Here is a 19,263-nt window from a genome sequence, read left to right as displayed (position 1 = left end):
GGCCTGTATTTTGAACTTAAAAACTCAAATGGGTTTTTGGGTTCAAAATGTGTATTTTTCCCTTATGCTGCTATCCTTTTATAATCTATAATTTTTGGGCCAGGTAGTCTAATTACTTAGCGACATAATAACGTTATGAGTGCATGGTTTGGGAAAATAGATGCAGAAGGACAAATGGATGAAAGGATGGCCGCATCTGGCAACTTTATTGTTTGCTTTTTTTCAATGCAAAGGAGGAGCGTATAATTATTAAAAAGGGTATTTTTGGAGATGGACAGGCAGGCTGTAGGGGAGGAGGTAGGCCTGTATTTTGAACTTAAAAACTCAAATGGGTTTTTGGGTTCAAAATGTGTATTTTTCACTAATGCTGCTATCCTTTTATAATCCATAATTTTTGGGCCAGGTAGTCTAATTACTTGGCGACATAATAACGGTATGAGTGCATGGTTTGGGAAAATAGATGCAGAAGGACAAATGGATGAAAGGATGGCCGCATCTGGGAACTTTATTGTTTGCTTTTATTCAATGCAAAGGAGGAGCGTATAATTATTAAAAAGGGTATTTTTGGAGATGGACAGGCAGGCTGTAGGGGAGGAGGTAGGCCTGTATTTTGAACTTAAAAACTCAAATGGGTTTTTGGGTTCAAAATGTGTATTTTTCCCTTATGCTGCTATCCTTTTATAATCCATAATTTTGGGGCCAGGTAGTCTAATTACTTGGCGACATAATAACAGTATGAGTGCATGGTTTGGGAAAATAGATGCAGAAGGACAAATGGATGAAAGGATGGCCGCATCTGGCAACTTTACTGTTTGCTTTTTTTCAATGCAAAGGAGGAGCGTATAATTATTAAAAAGGGTATTTTTGGAGATGGACAGGCAGGCTGTAGGGGAGGAGGTAGGCCTGTATTTTGAACTTAAAAACTCAAATGGGTTTTTGGGTTCAAAATGTGTATTTTTCCCTTATGCTGCTATCCTTTTATAATCCAAAATTTTGGGGCCAGGTTGTCCGATAACTCAGCAAAGTGAAAACAGTATGAGTGCCCCTTCTCTCACCCTGGCTATCAGTGCCGCTGCCCCATTGCCGGCGCCGATAGCCAGGGGTAGAGAAACGGCGCCGGCAATGGGGCAGCGTCGTCGACAGACAGGGGGAAAGAAGAGGCAGCGGCACCCATTGCTGGTGCCGCTGCCCCGTGTCCCCCCACCGGAGGCCTGAAGCAGCACGGACCCGACCCCGGCAACAGGGTAATTATACAACTAGGGATGGGGGAGGCAACGGGGCAGCGGCACCGGCAATGGGTGCCGCTGCCCCTTATCCCCCCCTGGCTATCGGTGCCGTTGCCCCATTGCCGGCGCCTCTTCTCTCCCCCTGTATTTTGAACTTAAAAACTCAAATGGGTTTTTGGCTTCAAAATGTGTATTTTTCACTAATGCTGCTATCCTTTTATAATCCATAATTTTTGGGCCAGGTAGTCTAATTACTTGGCGACATAATAACGGTATGAGTGCATGGTTTGGGAAAATAGATGCAGAAGGACAAATGGATGAAAGGATGGCCGCATCTGGCAACTTTATTGTTTGCTTTTTTTCAATGCAAAGGAGGAGCGTATAATTATTAAAAAGGGTATTTTTGGAGATGGACAGGCAGGCTGTAGGGGAGGAGGTAGGCCTGTATTTTGAACTTAAAAACTCAAATGGGTTTTTGGGTTCAAAATGTGTATTTTTCCCTTATGCTGCTATCCTTTTATAATCCATAATTTTGGGGCCAGGTAGTCTAATTACTTGGCGACATAATAACAGTATGAGTGCATGGTTTGGGAAAATAGATGCAGAAGGACAAATGGATGAAAGGATGGCCGCATCTGGCAACTTTACTGTTTGCTTTTTTTCAATGCAAAGGAGGAGCGTATAATTATTAAAAAGGGTATTTTTGGAGATGGACAGGCAGGCTGTAGGGGAGGAGGTAGGCCTGTATTTTGAACTTAAAAGCTCAAATGGGTTTTTGGGTTCAAAATGTGTATTTTTCCCTTATGCTGCTATCCTTTTATAATCCATAATTTTGGGGCCAGGTTGTCCGATAACTCAGCAAAGTGAAAACAGTATGAGTGCCCCTTCTCTCCCCCTGGCTATCAGTGCCGCTGCCCCATTGCCGGCGCCGATAGCCAGGGGTAGAGAAACGGCGCCGGCAATGGGGCAGCGTCGTCGACAGACAGGGGGAAAGAAGAGGCAGCGGCACCCATTGCTGGCGCCGCTGCCCCGTGTCCCCCCACCGGAGGCCTGAAGCAGCACGGACCCGACCCCGGCAACAGGGTAATTATACAACTAGGGATGGGGGAGGCAACGGGGCAGCGGCACCGGCAATGGGTGCCGCTGCCCCTTATCCCCCCCTGGCTATCGGTGCCGTTGCCCCATTGCCGGCGCCTCTTCTCTCCCCTGTATTTTGAACTTAAAAACTCAAATGGGTTTTTGGCTTCAAAATGTGTATTTTTCACTAATGCTGCTATCCTTTTATAATCCATAATTTTTGGGCCAGGTAGTCTAATTACTTGGCGACATAATAACGGTATGAGTGCATGGTTTGGGAAAATAGATGCAGAAGGACAAATGGATGAAAGGATGGCCGCATCTGGCAACTTTATTGTTTGCTTTTTTTCAATGCAAAGGAGGAGCGTATAATTATTAAAAAGGGTATTTTTGGAGATGGACAGGCAGGCTGTAGGGGAGGAGGTAGGCCTGTATTTTGAACTTAAAAACTCAAATGGGTTTTTGGGTTCAAAATGTGTATTTTTCCCTTATGCTGCTATCCTTTTATAATCTATAATTTTTGGGCCAGGTAGTCTAATTACTTGGCGACATAATAACGGTATGAGTGCATGGTTTGGGAAAATAGATGCAGAAGGACAAATGGATGAAAGGATGGCCGCATCTGGCAACTTTATTGTTTGCTTTTTTTCAATGCAAAGGAGGAGCGTATAATTATTAAAAAGGGTATTTTTGGAGATGGACAGGCAGGCTGTAGGGGAGGAGGTAGGCCTGTATTTTGAACTTAAAAACTCAAATGGGTTTTTGGGTTCAAAATGTGTATTTTTCCCTTATGCTGCTATCCTTTTATAATCTATAATTTTTGGGCCAGGTAGTCTAATTACTTGGCGACATAATAACGGTATGAGTGCATGGTTTGGGAAAATAGATGCAGAAGGACAAATGGATGAAAGGATGGCCGCATCTGGCAACTTTATTGTTTGCTTTTTTTCAATGCAAAGGAGGAGCATATAATTATTAAAAAGGGTATTTTTGGAGATGGACAGGCAGGCTGTAGGGGAGGAGGTAGGCCTGTATTTTGAACTTAAAAACTCAAATGGGTTTTTGGGTTCAAAATGTGTATTTTTCCCTTATGCTGCTATCCTTTTATAATCCATAATTTTGGGGCCAGGTTGTCCGATAACTCAGCAAAGTGAAAACAGTATGAGTGCCCCTTCTCTCCCCCTGGCTATCAGTGCCGCTGCCCCATTGCCGGCGCCGATAGCCAGGGGTAGAGAAACGGCGCCGGCAATGGGGCAGCGTCGTCGACAGACAGGGGGAAAGAAGAGGCAGCGGCACCCATTGCTGGCGCCGCTGCCCCGTGTCCCCCCACCGGAGGCCTGAAGCAGCACGGACCCGACCCCGGCAACAGGGTAATTATACAACTAGGGATGGGGGAGGCAACGGGGCAGCGGCACCGGCAATGGGTGCCGCTGCCCCTTATCCCCCCCTGGCTATCGGTGCCGTTGCCCCATTGCCGGCGCCTCTTCTCTCCCCCTGTATTTTGAACTTAAAAACTCAAATGGGTTTTTGGCTTCAAAATGTGTATTTTTCACTAATGCTGCTATCCTTTTATAATCCATAATTTTTGGGCCAGGTAGTCTAATTACTTGGCGACATAATAACGGTATGAGTGCATGGTTTGGGAAAATAGATGCAGAAGGACAAATGGATGAAAGGATGGCCGCATCTGGCAACTTTATTGTTTGCTTTTTTTCAATGCAAAGGAGGAGCGTATAATTATTAAAAAGGGTATTTTTGGAGATGGACAGGCAGGCTGTAAGGGAGGAGGTAGGCCTGTATTTTGAACTTAAAAACTCAAATGGGTTTTTGGGTTCAAAATGTGTATTTTTCCCTTATGCTGCTATCCTTTTATAATCCATAATTTTTGGGCCAGGTAGTCTAATTACTTGGCGACATAATAACAGTATGAGTGCATGGTTTGGGAAAATAGATGCAGAAGGACAAATGGATGAAAGGATGGCCGCATCTGGCAACTTTACTGTTTGCTTTTTTTCAATGCAAAGGAGGAGCGTATAATTATTAAAAAGGGTATTTTTGGAGATGGACAGGCAGGCTGTAGGGGTGGAGGTAGGCCTGTATTTTGAACTTAAAAACTCAAATGGGTTTTTGGGTTCAAAATGTGTATTTTTCCCTTATGCTGCTATCCTTTTATAATCCATAATTTTGGGGCCAGGTTGTCCGATAACTTAGCAAAGTGAAAACAGTATGAGTGCCCCTTCTCTCCCCCTGGCTATCAGAGCCGCTGCCCCATTGCCGGCGCCGATAGCCAGGGGTAGAGAAACGGCGCCGGCAATGGGGCAGCGTCGTCGACAGACAGGGGGAAAGAAGAGGCAGCGGCACCCATTGCTGGCGCCGCTGCCCCGTGTCCCCCCACAGGAGGCCTGAAGCAGCACGGACCCGACCCCGGCAACAGGGTAATTATACAACTAGGGATGGGGGAGGCAACGGGGCAGCAGCACCGGCAATGGGTGCCGCTGCCCCTTATCCCCCCCTGGCTATCGGTGCCGTTGCCCCATTGCCGGCGCCTCTTCTCTCCCCCTGTATTTTGAACTTAAAAACTCAAATGGGTTTTTGGCTTCAAAATGTGTATTTTTCACTAATGCTGCTATCCTTTTATAATCCATAATTTTTGGGCCAGGTAGTCTAATTACTTGGCGACATAATAACAGTATGAGTGCATGGTTTGAGAAAATAGATGCAGAAGGACAAATGGATGAAAGGATGGCCGCATCTGGCAACTTTACTGTTTGCTTTTTTTCAATGCAAAGGAGGAGCGTATAATTATTAAAAAGGGTATTTTTGGAGATGGACAGGCAGGCTGTAGGGGAGGAGGTAGGCCTGTATTTTGAACTTAAAAACTCAAATGGGTTTTTGGGTTCAAAATGTGTATTTTTCCCTTATGCTGCTATCCTTTTATAATCCATAATTTTGGGGCCAGGTTGTTCGATAACTTGGCAAAGTGAAAACAGTATGAGTATATGATGGTTTGGAAACATAGGTGTAGAAGCACAAATCGATGAAAGGATAGCAGCATATGGCAACTTAACTGTTTGTTTTCCAAAGCAAACGAAGAGTGTATAATTATTAAAAACTGTATTTTTGGAGATGGACAGGCAGGCTGTAGGGGAGGAGGTAGGCCTGTATTTTGAACTTAAAAACTCAAATGGGTTTTTGGGTTCAAAATGTGTATTTTTCCCTTATGCTGCTATCCTTTTATAATCCATAATTTTTGGGCCAGGTAGTCTAATTACTTGGCGACATAATTACAGTATGAGTGCATGGTTTGGGAAAATAGATGCAGAAGGACAAATGGATGAAAGGATGGCCGCATCTGGCAACTTTATTGTTTGCTTTTTTTCAATGCAAAGGAGGAGCGTATAATTATTAAAAAGGGTATTTTTGGAGATGGACAGGCAGACTGTAGGGGAGGAGGTAGGCCTGTATTTTGCTTTTCCAAAGCAAATGAAGAGTGCATAATTATTAAAACAGGGTATTTTTGGAGATGGACAGGCAGGCTGATGGGGAGGAGGTAGGCCTGGATTTTGAACTTAAAAACTCAAATGGGTTTTTGGGTTCAAAATGTGTATTTTTCCCTTATGCTGCTATCCTTTTATAATCCATAATTTTGGGGCCAGGTTGTTCGATAACTTGGCAAAGTGAAAACAGTATGAGTGTATGATGGTTTGGGAACATAGGTGTAGAAGCACAAATCGATGAAAGGATAGCAGCATATGGCAACTTAACTATTTGCTTTTCCAAAGCAAATGAAGAGTGCATAATTATTAAAACAGGGGATTTTTGGAGATGGACAGGCAGGCTGATGGGGAGGAGGTAGGCCTGGATTTTGAACTTAAAAACTCAAATGGGTTTTTGGGTTCAAAATGTGTATTTTTCCCTTATGCTGCTACCCTTTTATAATCCATAATTATTGGGCCAGGTAGTCTTATAACTTGGCGACATGATAACAGTATGAGTGCATGGTTTCGGAAAATAGGTGCAGAAGGACAAATGGATGAAAGGATGGCTGCATATGGCAACTTTACTGTTTGCTTTTTTTCAATGCAAAGGAGGAGCGTAAAATTTTTAAAAAGGGTATATTTGGAGATGGACAGGCAGGCTAAAGGTGAGGACGTAGGCCTGTATTTTGAATGGGTTTTTGGGTTCAAAATGTGTATTTTTCCCTTATGCTGCTATCCTTTTAAAATCCATAATTTTGGGGCTAGGTACTCCGATAACTTGTTAAAGTGAGAACAGTATGAGTGTATGATGGTTTTGGAACATAGGTGTTGAAGCACAATTCGATAAAAGGATGGCCGTATATGGCAAGTTTACTGTTTGATTTTTTCAATGTAGTGGAGGAGCTTATAATTATTGAAAAGAGTATTTTTGGAGATGGACAGGCAGGCATTAGGGGAGGAGGTAGGCCTGTATTTTGAACTTAAAAACTCAAATGGGTTTTTGGGTTCAAAATGTGTATTTTTCCCTTATGCTGCTATCCTTTTATAATCCATAATTTTGGGGCCAGGTTGTTCGATAACTTGGCAAAGTGAAAACAGTATGAGTGTATGATGGTTTGGGAACATAGTGTAGAAGCACAAATCGATGAAAGGATAGCAGCATATGGCAACTTAACTGTTTGTTTTCCAAAGCAAACGAAGAGTGTAAAATTATTAAAAACTGTATTTTTGGAGATGGACAGGCAGGCTGTAGGGGAGGAGGTAGGCCTGTATTTTGAACTTAAAAACTCAAATGGGTTTTTGGCTTCAAAATGTGTATTTTTCACTAATGCTGCTATCCTTTTATAATCCATAATTTTTGGGCCAGGTAGTCTAATTACTTGGCGACATAATAACAGTATGAGTGCATGGTTTGAGAAAATAGATGCAGAAGGACAAATGGATGAAAGGATGGCCGCATCTGGCAACTTTACTGTTTGCTTTTTTTCAATGCAAAGGAGGAGCGTATAATTATTAAAAAGGGTATTTTTGGAGATGGACAGGCAGGCTGTAGGGGAGGAGGTAGGCCTGTATTTTGAACTTAAAAACTCAAATGGGTTTTTGGGTTCAAAATGTGTATTTTTCCCTTATGCTGCTATCCTTTTATAATCCATAATTTTGGGGCCAGGTTGTTCGATAACTTGGCAAAGTGAAAACAGTATGAGTATATGATGGTTTGGAAACATAGGTGTAGAAGCACAAATCGATGAAAGGATAGCAGCATATGGCAACTTAACTGTTTGTTTTCCAAAGCAAACGAAGAGTGTATAATTATTAAAAACTGTATTTTTGGAGATGGACAGGCAGGCTGTAGGGGAGGAGGTAGGCCTGTATTTTGAACTTAAAAACTCAAATGGGTTTTTGGGTTCAAAATGTGTATTTTTCCCTTATGCTGCTATCCTTTTATAATCCATAATTTTTGGGCCAGGTAGTCTAATTACTTGGCGACATAATTACAGTATGAGTGCATGGTTTGGGAAAATAGATGCAGAAGGACAAATGGATGAAAGGATGGCCGCATCTGGCAACTTTATTGTTTGCTTTTTTTCAATGCAAAGGAGGAGCGTATAATTATTAAAAAGGGTATTTTTGGAGATGGACAGGCAGACTGTAGGGGAGGAGGTAGGCCTGTATTTTGCTTTTCCAAAGCAAATGAAGAGTGCATAATTATTAAAACAGGGTATTTTTGGAGATGGACAGGCAGGCTGATGGGGAGGAGGTAGGCCTGGATTTTGAACTTAAAAACTCAAATGGGTTTTTGGGTTCAAAATGTGTATTTTTCCCTTATGCTGCTATCCTTTTATAATCCATAATTTTGGGGCCAGGTTGTTCGATAACTTGGCAAAGTGAAAACAGTATGAGTGTATGATGGTTTGGGAACATAGGTGTAGAAGCACAAATCGATGAAAGGATAGCAGCATATGGCAACTTAACTATTTGCTTTTCCAAAGCAAATGAAGAGTGCATAATTATTAAAACAGGGGATTTTTGGAGATGGACAGGCAGGCTGATGGGGAGGAGGTAGGCCTGGATTTTGAACTTAAAAACTCAAATGGGTTTTTGGGTTCAAAATGTGTATTTTTCCCTTATGCTGCTACCCTTTTATAATCCATAATTATTGGGCCAGGTAGTCTTATAACTTGGCGACATGATAACAGTATGAGTGCATGGTTTCGGAAAATAGGTGCAGAAGGACAAATGGATGAAAGGATGGCTGCATATGGCAACTTTACTGTTTGCTTTTTTTCAATGCAAAGGAGGAGCGTAAAATTTTTAAAAAGGGTATATTTGGAGATGGACAGGCAGGCTAAAGGTGAGGACGTAGGCCTGTATTTTGAATGGGTTTTTGGGTTCAAAATGTGTATTTTTCCCTTATGCTGCTATCCTTTTAAAATCCATAATTTTGGGGCTAGGTACTCCGATAACTTGTTAAAGTGAGAACAGTATGAGTGTATGATGGTTTTGGAACATAGGTGTTGAAGCACAATTCGATAAAAGGATGGCCGTATATGGCAAGTTTACTGTTTGATTTTTTCAATGTAGTGGAGGAGCTTATAATTATTGAAAAGAGTATTTTTGGAGATGGACAGGCAGGCATTAGGGGAGGAGGTAGGCCTGTATTTTGAACTTAAAAACTCAAATGGGTTTTTGGGTTCAAAATGTGTATTTTTCCCTTATGCTGCTATCCTTTTATAATCCATAATTTTGGGGCCAGGTTGTTCGATAACTTGGCAAAGTGAAAACAGTATGAGTGTATGATGGTTTGGGAACATAGTGTAGAAGCACAAATCGATGAAAGGATAGCAGCATATGGCAACTTAACTGTTTGTTTTCCAAAGCAAACGAAGAGTGTAAAATTATTAAAAACTGTATTTTTGGAGATGGACAGGCAGGCTGTAGGGGAGGAGGTAGGCCTGTATTTTGAACTTAAAAACTCAAATGGGTTTTTGGCTTCAAAATGTGTATTTTTCACTAATGCTGCTATCCTTTTATAATCCATAATTTTTGGGCCAGGTAGTCTAATTACTTGGCGACATAATAACAGTATGAGTGCATGGTTTGGGAAAATAGATGCAGAAGGACAAATGGATGAAAGGATGGCCGCATCTGGCAACTTTACTGTTTGCTTTTTTTCAATGCAAAGGAGGAGCGTATAATTATTAAAAAGGGTATTTTTGGAGATGGACAGGCAGGCTGTAGGGGTGGAGGTAGGCCTGTATTTTGAACTTAAAAACTCAAATGGGTTTTTGGGTTCAAAATGTGTATTTTTCCCTTATGCTGCTATCCTTTTATAATCCATAATTTTGGGGCCAGGTTGTCCGATAACTTAGCAAAGTGAAAACAGTATGAGTGCCCCTTCTCTCCCCCTGGCTATCAGTGCCGCTGCCCCATTGCCGGCGCCGATAGCCAGGGGTAGAGAAACGGCGCCGGCAATGGGGCAGCGTCGTCGACAGACAGGGGGAAAGAAGAGGCAGCGGCACCCATTGCTGGCGCCGCTGCCCCGTGTCCCCCCACCGGAGGCCTGAAGCAGCACGGACCCGACCCCGGCAACAGGGTAATTATACAACTAGGGATGGGGGAGGCAACGGGGCAGCAGCACCGGCAATGGGTGCCGCTGCCCCTTATCCCCCCCTGGCTATCGGTGCCGTTGCCCCATTGCCGGCGCCTCTTCTCTCCCCCTGTATTTTGAACTTAAAAACTCAAATGGGTTTTTGGCTTCAAAATGTGTATTTTTCACTAATGCTGCTATCCTTTTATAATCCATAATTTTTGGGCCAGGTAGTCTAATTACTTGGCGACATAATAACGGTATGAGTGCATGGTTTGGGAAAATAGATGCAGAAGGACAAATGGATGAAAGGATGGCCGCATCTGGCAACTTTATTGTTTGCTTTTTTTCAATGCAAAGGAGGAGCGTATAATTATTAAAAAGGGTATTTTTGGAGATGGACAGGCAGGCTGTAGGGGAGGAGGTAGGCCTGTATTTTGAACTTAAAAACTCAAATGGGTTTTTGGGTTCAAAATGTGTATTTTTCCCTTATGCTGCTATCCTTTTATAATCCATAATTTTGGGGCCAGGTTGTCCGATAACTTAGCAAAGTGAAAACAGTATGAGTTTATGATGGTTACCCCTGCTATCGGCACTGCTGCCCCTTCTCTCCCCCTGGCTATCAGTGCCGCTGCCCCATTGCCGGCGCCGATAGCCAGGGGTAGAGAAACTGCGCCAGCAATGGGGCAGCGTCGTCGACAGACAGGGGGAAAGAAGAGGCAGCGGCACCCATTGCTGGCGCCGCTGCCCCGTGTCCCCCCACCGGAGGCCTAAAGCAGCACGGACCCGACCCCGGCAACAGGGTAATTATACAACTAGGGATGGGGGAGGCAACGGGGCAGCAGCGCCGGCAATGGGTGCCGCTGCCCCTTATCCCCCCCTGGCTATCGGTGCCGTTGCCCCATTGCCGGCTCCGCTTCTCTCCCCCTGGCTATCGGCACTGGCAATGGGACAGCGGCACCGATAGCCAGGGGGAGAGAAGGGGCAGCGGCGCCGATAGCAGGGGGAGAGAAGCGGCGGTAGCAGGGCTCTAGACCCCAGAAAAGGCAGGGGGAGAGAAGCAGGCAGCAATGGCCTCTCTTCCCCTGCCTTCCTGGGGGCTCTGTGGGGTGATAAGCAGTGTATCGGGTATACACATACACACACACGCACCCTCATTTTATGAAGGATATTTGGGTAAAAAACTTTTTTTACCCAAATATCCTTGGTAAAATGAGGGTGCGTGTTATAGGCCGGTGCGTGGTACACCCCGATAAATACGATAATTTTCCCTTATGCTGCTACCCTTTTATTATACATAATTTTTGGGCCAGGTAGTCTAATAACTTGGCGGCATGATAACAGTATGAGTGCATGGTTTCGGAAAATAGGTGCAAAAGGACAAATGGATGAAAGGATGGCTGCATATGGCAACTTTACTGTTTGCTTTTTTTCAATACAAAGGAGGAGCGTAAAATTATTAAAAAGGGTATATTTGAAGATGGACAGGCAGGCTAAAGGTGAGGACGTAGGCCTGTATTTTGAATGGGTTTTTGTGTATTTTTCCCTTATGCTGCTATCCTTTTAAAATCCATAATTTTGGGGCTAGGTACTCCGATAACTTGTTAAAGTGAGAACAGTATGAGTGTATGATGGTTTTGGAACATTGGTGTAGAAGCACAAATCGATGAAAGGATAGCAGCATATGGCAACTTAACTGTTTGTTTTTCCAAAGCAAATGAAGAGTGCATAATTATTAAAAAAGGGTATTTTTGGAGATGAACAGGCAGGCTGATGGGGAGGAGGTAGGCCTGTATTTTGAACTTAAAAACTCAAATGGGTTTTTGGGTTCAAAATGCGTATTTTTCCCTTATGCTGCTATCCTTTTATAATCCATAATTTTGGGGCCAGGTTATCCGATAACTTGGCAAAGTGAAAACAGTATGAGTGTATGATGGTTTAGGAACATAGGTGTAGAAGCACAAATCGATGAAAGGATAGCAGCATATGGCAACTTAACTGTTTGTTTTCCAAAGCAAACGAAGAGTGTATAATTATTAAAAAGGGTATTTTTGGAGATGGACAGGCAGGCTGTAGGGGAGGAGGTAGGCCTGTATTTTGAACTTAAAAACTCAAATGGGTCTTTGGGTTCAAAATGTGTATTTTTCCCTTATGCTGCTATCCTTTTATAATCCATAATTTTGGGGCCAGGTTGTTTGATAACTTGGCAAAGTGAAAACAGTATGAGTGTATGATGGTTTGGGAACATAGGTGTAGAAGCGCAAATCGATGAAAGGATAGCAGCATATGGCAACTTAACTGTTTGTTTTCCAAAGCAAACGAAGAGTGTATAATTATTAAAAACTGTATTTTTGGAGATGGACAGGCAGGCTGTAGGGGAGGAGGTAGGCCTGTATTTTGAACTTAAAAACTCAAATGGGTTTTTGGCTTCAAAATGTGTATTTTTCACTAATGCTGCTATCCTTTTATAATCCATAATTTTTGGGCCAGGTAGTCTAATTACTTGGCGACATAATAACAGTATGAGTGCATGGTTTGGGAAAATAGATGCAGCAGGACAAATGGATGAAAGGATGGCCGCATCTGGCAACTTTACTGTTTGCTTTTTTTCAATGCAAAGGAGGAGCGTATAATTATTAAAAAGGGTATTTTTGGAGATGGACAGGCAGGCTGTAGGGGAGGAGGTATGCCTGTATTTTGAACTTAAAAACTCAAATGGGTTTTTGGGTTCAAAATGTGTATTTTTCCCTTATGCTGCTATCCTTTTATAATCCATAATTTTGGGGCCAGGTTGTTTGATAACTTGGCAAAGTGAAAACAGTATGAGTGTATGATGGTTTGGGAACATAGGTGTAGAAGCGCAAATCGATGAAAGGATAGCAGCATATGGCAACTTAACTGTTTGTTTTCCAAAGCAAACGAAGAGTGTATAATTATTAAAAACTGTATTTTTGGAGATGGACAGGCAGGCTGTAGGGGAGGAGGTAGGCCTGTATTTTGAACTTAAAAACTCAAATGGGTTTTTGGGTTCAAAATGTGTATTTTTCACTAATGCTGCTATCCTTTTATAATCCATAATTTTTGGGCCAGGTAGTCTAATTACTTGGCGACATAATAACAGTATGAGTGCATGGTTTGGGAAAATAGATGCAGAAGGACAAATGGATGAAAGGATGGCCGCATCTGGCAACTTTACTGTTTGCTTTTTTTCAATGCAAAGGAGGAGCGTATAATTATTAAAAAGGGTATTTTTGGAGATGGACAGGCAGGCTGTAGGGGAGGAGGTAGGCCTGTATTTTGAACTTAAAAACTCAAATGGGTTTTTGGGTTCAAAATGTGTATTTTTCCCTTATGCTGCTATCCTTTTATAATCCATAATTTTGGGGCCAGGTTGTTCGATAACTTGGCAAAGTGAAAACAGTATGAGTGTATGATGGTTTGGGAACATAGGTGTAGAAGCACAAATCGATGAAAGGATAGCAGCATATGGCAACTTAACTGTTTGCTTTTCCAAAGCAAATGAAGAGTGCATAATTATTAAAACAGGGTATTTTTGGAGATGGACAGGCAGGCTGATGGGGAGGAGGTAGGCCTGGATTTTGAACTTAAAAACTCAAATGGGTTTTTGGGTTCAAAATGTGTATTTTTCCCTTATGCTGCTATCCTTTTATAATCCATAATTTTGGGGCCAGGTTGTCCGATAACTTAGCAAAGTGAAAACAGTATGAGTGTATGATGGTTACCCCTGCTATCGGCGCTGCTGCCCCTTCTCTCCCCCTGGCTATCAGTGCCGCTGCCCCATTGCCGGCGCCGATAGCCAGGGGTAGAGAAACGGCGCCGGCAATGGGGCAGCGTCGTCGACAGACAGGGGGAAAGAAGAGGCAGCGGCACCCATTGCTGGCGCCGCTGCCCCGTGTCCCCCCACCGGAGGCCTGAAGCAGCACGGACCCGACCCCGGCAACAGGGTAATTATACAACTAGGGATGGGGGAGGCAACGGGGCAGCGGCACCGGCAATGGGTGCCGCTGCCCCTTATCGCCCCTGGCTATCGGTGCCGTTGCCCCATTGCCGGCGCCGCTTCTCTCCCCCTGGCTATCGGCACTGGCAATGGGACAGCGGCACCGATAGCCAGGGGGAGAGAAGGGGCAGCGGCGCCGATAGCAGGGGGAGAGAAGCGGCGGTAGCAGGGCTCTAGACCCCAGAAAAGGCAGGGGGAGAGAAGCAGGCAGCAATGGCCTCTCTCCCCCTGCCTTTCCTGGGGGCTCTGTGGGGTGAGAAGCAGTGTATCGGGGTATACACATGCACACACACGCACCCTCATTTTATGAAGGATATTTGGGTAAAAAACTTTTTTTACCAAAATATCCTTGGTAAAATGAGGGTGCGTGTTATAGGCCGATGCGTGGTACACCCCAATAAATACAGTAATTTTCCCTTATGCTGCTACCCTTTTATAATCCATAATTATTGGGCCAGGTAGTCTAATAACTTGGCGACATGATAACAGTATGAGTGCATGGTTTCGGAAAATAGGTGCAGAAGGATAAATGGATGAAAGGATGGCTGCATATGGCAACTTTACTGTTTGCTTTTTTTCAATGCAAAGGAGGAGCGTAAAATTATTAAAAAGGGTATATTTGGAGATGGACAGGCAGGCTGTAGGTGAGGACGTAGGCCTGTATTTTGAATGGGTTTTTGGGTTCAAAATGTGTATTTTTCCCTTATGCTGCTATCCTTTTAAAATCCATAATTTTGGGGCTAGGTACTCCGATAATTTGTTAAAGTGAGAACAGTATGAGTGTATGATGGTTTTGGAACATAGGTGTTGAAGCACAATTCGATAAAAGGATGGCCGTATATGGCAAGTTTACTGTTTGATTTTTTTCAATGCAGTGGAGGAGCTTATAATTATTGAAAAGAGTATTTTTGGAGATGGACAGGCAGGCTGATGGGGAGGAGGTAGGCCTGGATTTTGAACTTAAAAACTCAAATGGGTTTTTGGGTTCAAAATGTGTATTTTTCCCTTATGCTGCTATCCTTTTATAATCCATAATTTTGGTTCCAGGTTGTCCGATAACTTGACAAAGTGAAAACAGTATGAGTGTATGATGGTTTGGGAACATAGGTGTAGAAGCACAAATCGATGAAAGGATAGCAGCACATGGCAACTGAACTGTTTGTTTTCCAAAGCAAACGAATAGTGTATAATTATTAAAAACTGTATTTTTGGAGATGGACAGGCAGGCTGTAGGGGAGGAGGTAGGCCTGTATTTTGAACTTAAAAACTCAAATGGGTTTTTGGCTTCAAAATGTGTATTTTTCACTAATGCTGCTATCCTTTTATAATCCATAATTTTTGGGCCAGGTAGTCTAATTACTTGGCGACATAATAACAGTATGAGTGCATGGTTTGAGAAAATAGATGCAGAAGGACAAATGGATGAAAGGATGGCCGCATCTGTCAACTTTACTGTTTGCTTTTTTTCAATGCAAAGGAGGAGCGTATAATTATTAAAAAGGGTATTTTTGGAGATGGACAGGCAGGCTGTAGGGGAGGAGGTAGGCCTGTATTTTGAACTTAAAAACTCAAATGGGTTTTTGGGTTCAAAATGTGTATTTTTCCCTTATGCTGCTATCCTTTTATAATCCATAATTTTGGGGCCAGGTTGTTCGATAACTTGGCAAAGTGAAAACAGTATGAGTATATGATGGTTTGGAAACATAGGTGTAGAAGCACAAATCGATGAAAGGATAGCAGCATATGGCAACTTAACTGTTTGTTTTCCAAAGCAAACGAAGAGTGTATAATTATTAAAAACTGTATTTTTGGAGATGGACAGGCAGGCTGTAGGGGAGGAGGTAGGCCTGTATTTTGAACTTAAAAACTCAAATGGGTTTTTGGGTTCAAAATGTGTATTTTTCCCTTATGCTGCTATCCTTTTATAATCCATAATTTTTGGGCCAGGTAGTCTAATTACTTGGCGACATAATTACAGTATGAGTGCATGGTTTGGGAAAATAGATGCAGAAGGACAAATGGATGAAAGGATGGCCGCATCTGGCAACTTTATTGTTTGCTTTTTTTCAATGCAAAGGAGGAGCGTATAATTATTAAAAAGGGTATTTTTGGAGATGGACAGGCAGACTGTAGGGGAGGAGGTAGGCCTGTATTTTGCTTTTCCAAAGCAAATGAAGAGTGCATAATTATTAAAACAGGGTATTTTTGGAGATGGACAGGCAGGCTGATGGGGAGGAGGTAGGCCTGGATTTTGAACTTAAAAACTCAAATGGGTTTTTGGGTTCAAAATGTGTATTTTTCCCTTATGCTGCTATCCTTTTATAATCCATAATTTTGGGGCCAGGTTGTTCGATAACTTGGCAAAGTGAAAACAGTATGAGTGTATGATGGTTTGGGAACATAGGTGTAGAAGCACAAATCGATGAAAGGATAGCAGCATATGGCAACTTAACTATTTGCTTTTCCAAAGCAAATGAAGAGTGCATAATTATTAAAACAGGGGATTTTTGGAGATGGACAGGCAGGCTGATGGGGAGGAGGTAGGCCTGGATTTTGAACTTAAAAACTCAAATGGGTTTTTGGGTTCAAAATGTGTATTTTTCCCTTATGCTGCTACCCTTTTATAATCCATAATTATTGGGCCAGGTAGTCTTATAACTTGGCGACATGATAACAGTATGAGTGCATGGTTTCGGAAAATAGGTGCAGAAGGACAAATGGATGAAAGGATGGCTGCATATGGCAACTTTACTGTTTGCTTTTTTTCAATGCAAAGGAGGAGCGTAAAATTTTTAAAAAGGGTATATTTGGAGATGGACAGGCAGGCTAAAGGTGAGGACGTAGGCCTGTATTTTGAATGGGTTTTTGGGTTCAAAATGTGTATTTTTCCCTTATGCTGCTATCCTTTTAAAATCCATAATTTTGGGGCTAGGTACTCCGATAACTTGTTAAAGTGAGAACAGTATGAGTGTATGATGGTTTTGGAACATAGGTGTTGAAGCACAATTCGATAAAAGGATGGCCGTATATGGCAAGTTTACTGTTTGATTTTTTCAATGTAGTGGAGGAGCTTATAATTATTGAAAAGAGTATTTTTGGAGATGGACAGGCAGGCTTTAGGGGAGGAGGTAGGCCTGTATTTTGAACTTAAAAACTCAAATGGGTTTTTGGGTTCAAAATGTGTATTTTTCCCTTATGCTGCTATCCTTTTATAATCCATAATTTTGGGGCCAGGTTGTTCGATAACTTGGCAAAGTGAAAACAGTATGAGTGTATGATGGTTTGGGAACATAGTGTAGAAGCACAAATCGATGAAAGGATAGCAGCATATGGCAACTTAACTGTTTGTTTTCCAAAGCAAACGAAGAGTGTATAATTATTAAAAACTGTATTTTTGGAGATGGACAGGCAGGCTGTAGGGGAGGAGGTAGGCCTGTATTTTGAACTTAAAAACTCAAATGGGTTTTTGGCTTCAAAATGTGTATTTTTCACTAATGCTGCTATCCTTTTATAATCCATAATTTTTGGGCCAGGTAGTCTAATTACTTGGCGACATAATAACAGTATGAGTGCATGGTTTGGGAAAATAGATGCAGAAGGACAAATGGATGAAAGGATGGCCGCATCTGGCAACTTTACTGTTTGCTTTTTTTCAATGCAAAGGAGGAGCGTATAATTATTAAAAAGGGTATTTTTGGAGATGGACAGGCAGGCTGTAGGGGAGGAGGTAGGCCTGTATTTTGAACTTAAAAACTCAAATGGGTTTTTGGGTTCAAAATGTGTATTTTTCACTAATGCTGCTATCCTTTTATAATCCATAATTTTGGGGCCAGGTTGTTCGATAACTTGGCAAAGTGAAAACAGTATGAGTGTATGATGGTTTGGGAACATAGGTGTAGAAGCACAAATCCATGAAAGGATAGCAGCATATGGCAACTTAACTGTTTGTTTTCCAAAGCAAACGAAGAGTGTATAATTATTAAAAACTGTATTTTTGGAGATGGACAGGCAGGCTGTAGGGGAGGAGGTAGGCCTGTATTTTGAACTTAAAAACTCAAATGGGTTTTTGGCTTCAAAATGTGTATTTTTCACTAATGCTGCTATCCTTTTATAATCCATAATTTTTGGGCCAGGTAGTCTAATTACTTGGCGACATAATAACAGTATGAGTGCATGTTTTGGGAAAATAGATGCAGAAGGACAAATGGATGAAAGGATGGCCGCATCTGGCAACTTTACTGTTTGCTTTTTTTCAATGCAAAGGAGGAGCGTATAATTATTAAAAAGGGTATTTTTGGAGATGGACAGGCAGGCTGTAGGGGAGGAGGTAGGCCTGTATTTTGAACTTAAAAACTCAAATGGGTTTTTGGGTTCAAAATGTGTATTTTTCCCTTATGCTGCTATCCTTTTATAATCCATAATTTTGGGGCCAGGTTGTTCGATAACTTGGCAAAGTGAAAACAGTATGAGTGTATGATGGTTTGGGAACATAGGTGTAGAAGCACAAATCGATGAAAGGATAGCAGCATATGGCAACTTAACTGTTTGCTTTTCCAAAGCAAATGAAGAGTGCATAATTATTAAAACAGGGTATTTTTGGAGATGGACAGGCAGGCTGATGGGGAGGAGGTAGGCCTGGATTTTGAACTTAAAAACTCAAATGAGTTTTTGGGTTCAAAATGTGTATTTTTCCCTTATGCTGCTATCCTTTTATAATCCATAATTTTGGGGCCAGGTTGTCCAATAACTTTGCAAAGTGAAAACAGTATGAGTGTATGATGGTTACCCCTGCTATCGGCGCTGCTGCCCCTTCTCTCCCCCTGGCTATCAGTACCGCTGCCCCATTGCCGGCGCCGATAGCCAGGGGTAGAGAAACGGCGCCGGCAATGGGGCAGCGTCGTCGACAGACAGGGGGAAAGAAGAGGCAGCGGCACCCATTGCTGGCGCCGCTGCCCCGTGTCCCCCCACCGGAGGCCTGAAGCAGCACGGACCCGACCCCGGCAACAGGGTAATTATACAACTAGGGATGGGGGAGGCAACGGGGCAGCGGCACCGGCAATGGGTGCCGCTGCCCCTTATCCCCCCCTGGCTATCGGTGCCGTTGCCCCATTTCCGGCGCCGCTTCTCTCCCCCTGGCTATCGGCACTGGCAATGGGACAGCGGCACCGATAGCCAGGGGGAGAGAAGGGGCAGCGGCGCCGATAGCAGGGGGAGAGAAGCGGCGGTAGCAGGGCTCTAGACCCCAGAAAAGGCAGGGGGAGAGAAGCAGGCAGCGATGGCCTCTCTCCCCCTGCCTTTCCTGGGGGCTCTGTGGGGTGAGAAGCAGTGTATCGGGGTATACACATGCACACACACGCACCCTCATTTTATGAAGGA

Source organism: Hyla sarda, chromosome 11 (genome assembly GCF_029499605.1).
Source record: "Hyla sarda isolate aHylSar1 chromosome 11, aHylSar1.hap1, whole genome shotgun sequence".
Classification (NCBI taxonomy): domain Eukaryota; kingdom Metazoa; phylum Chordata; class Amphibia; order Anura; family Hylidae; genus Hyla; species Hyla sarda.
This window is presented reverse-complemented; position numbering follows the sequence as displayed.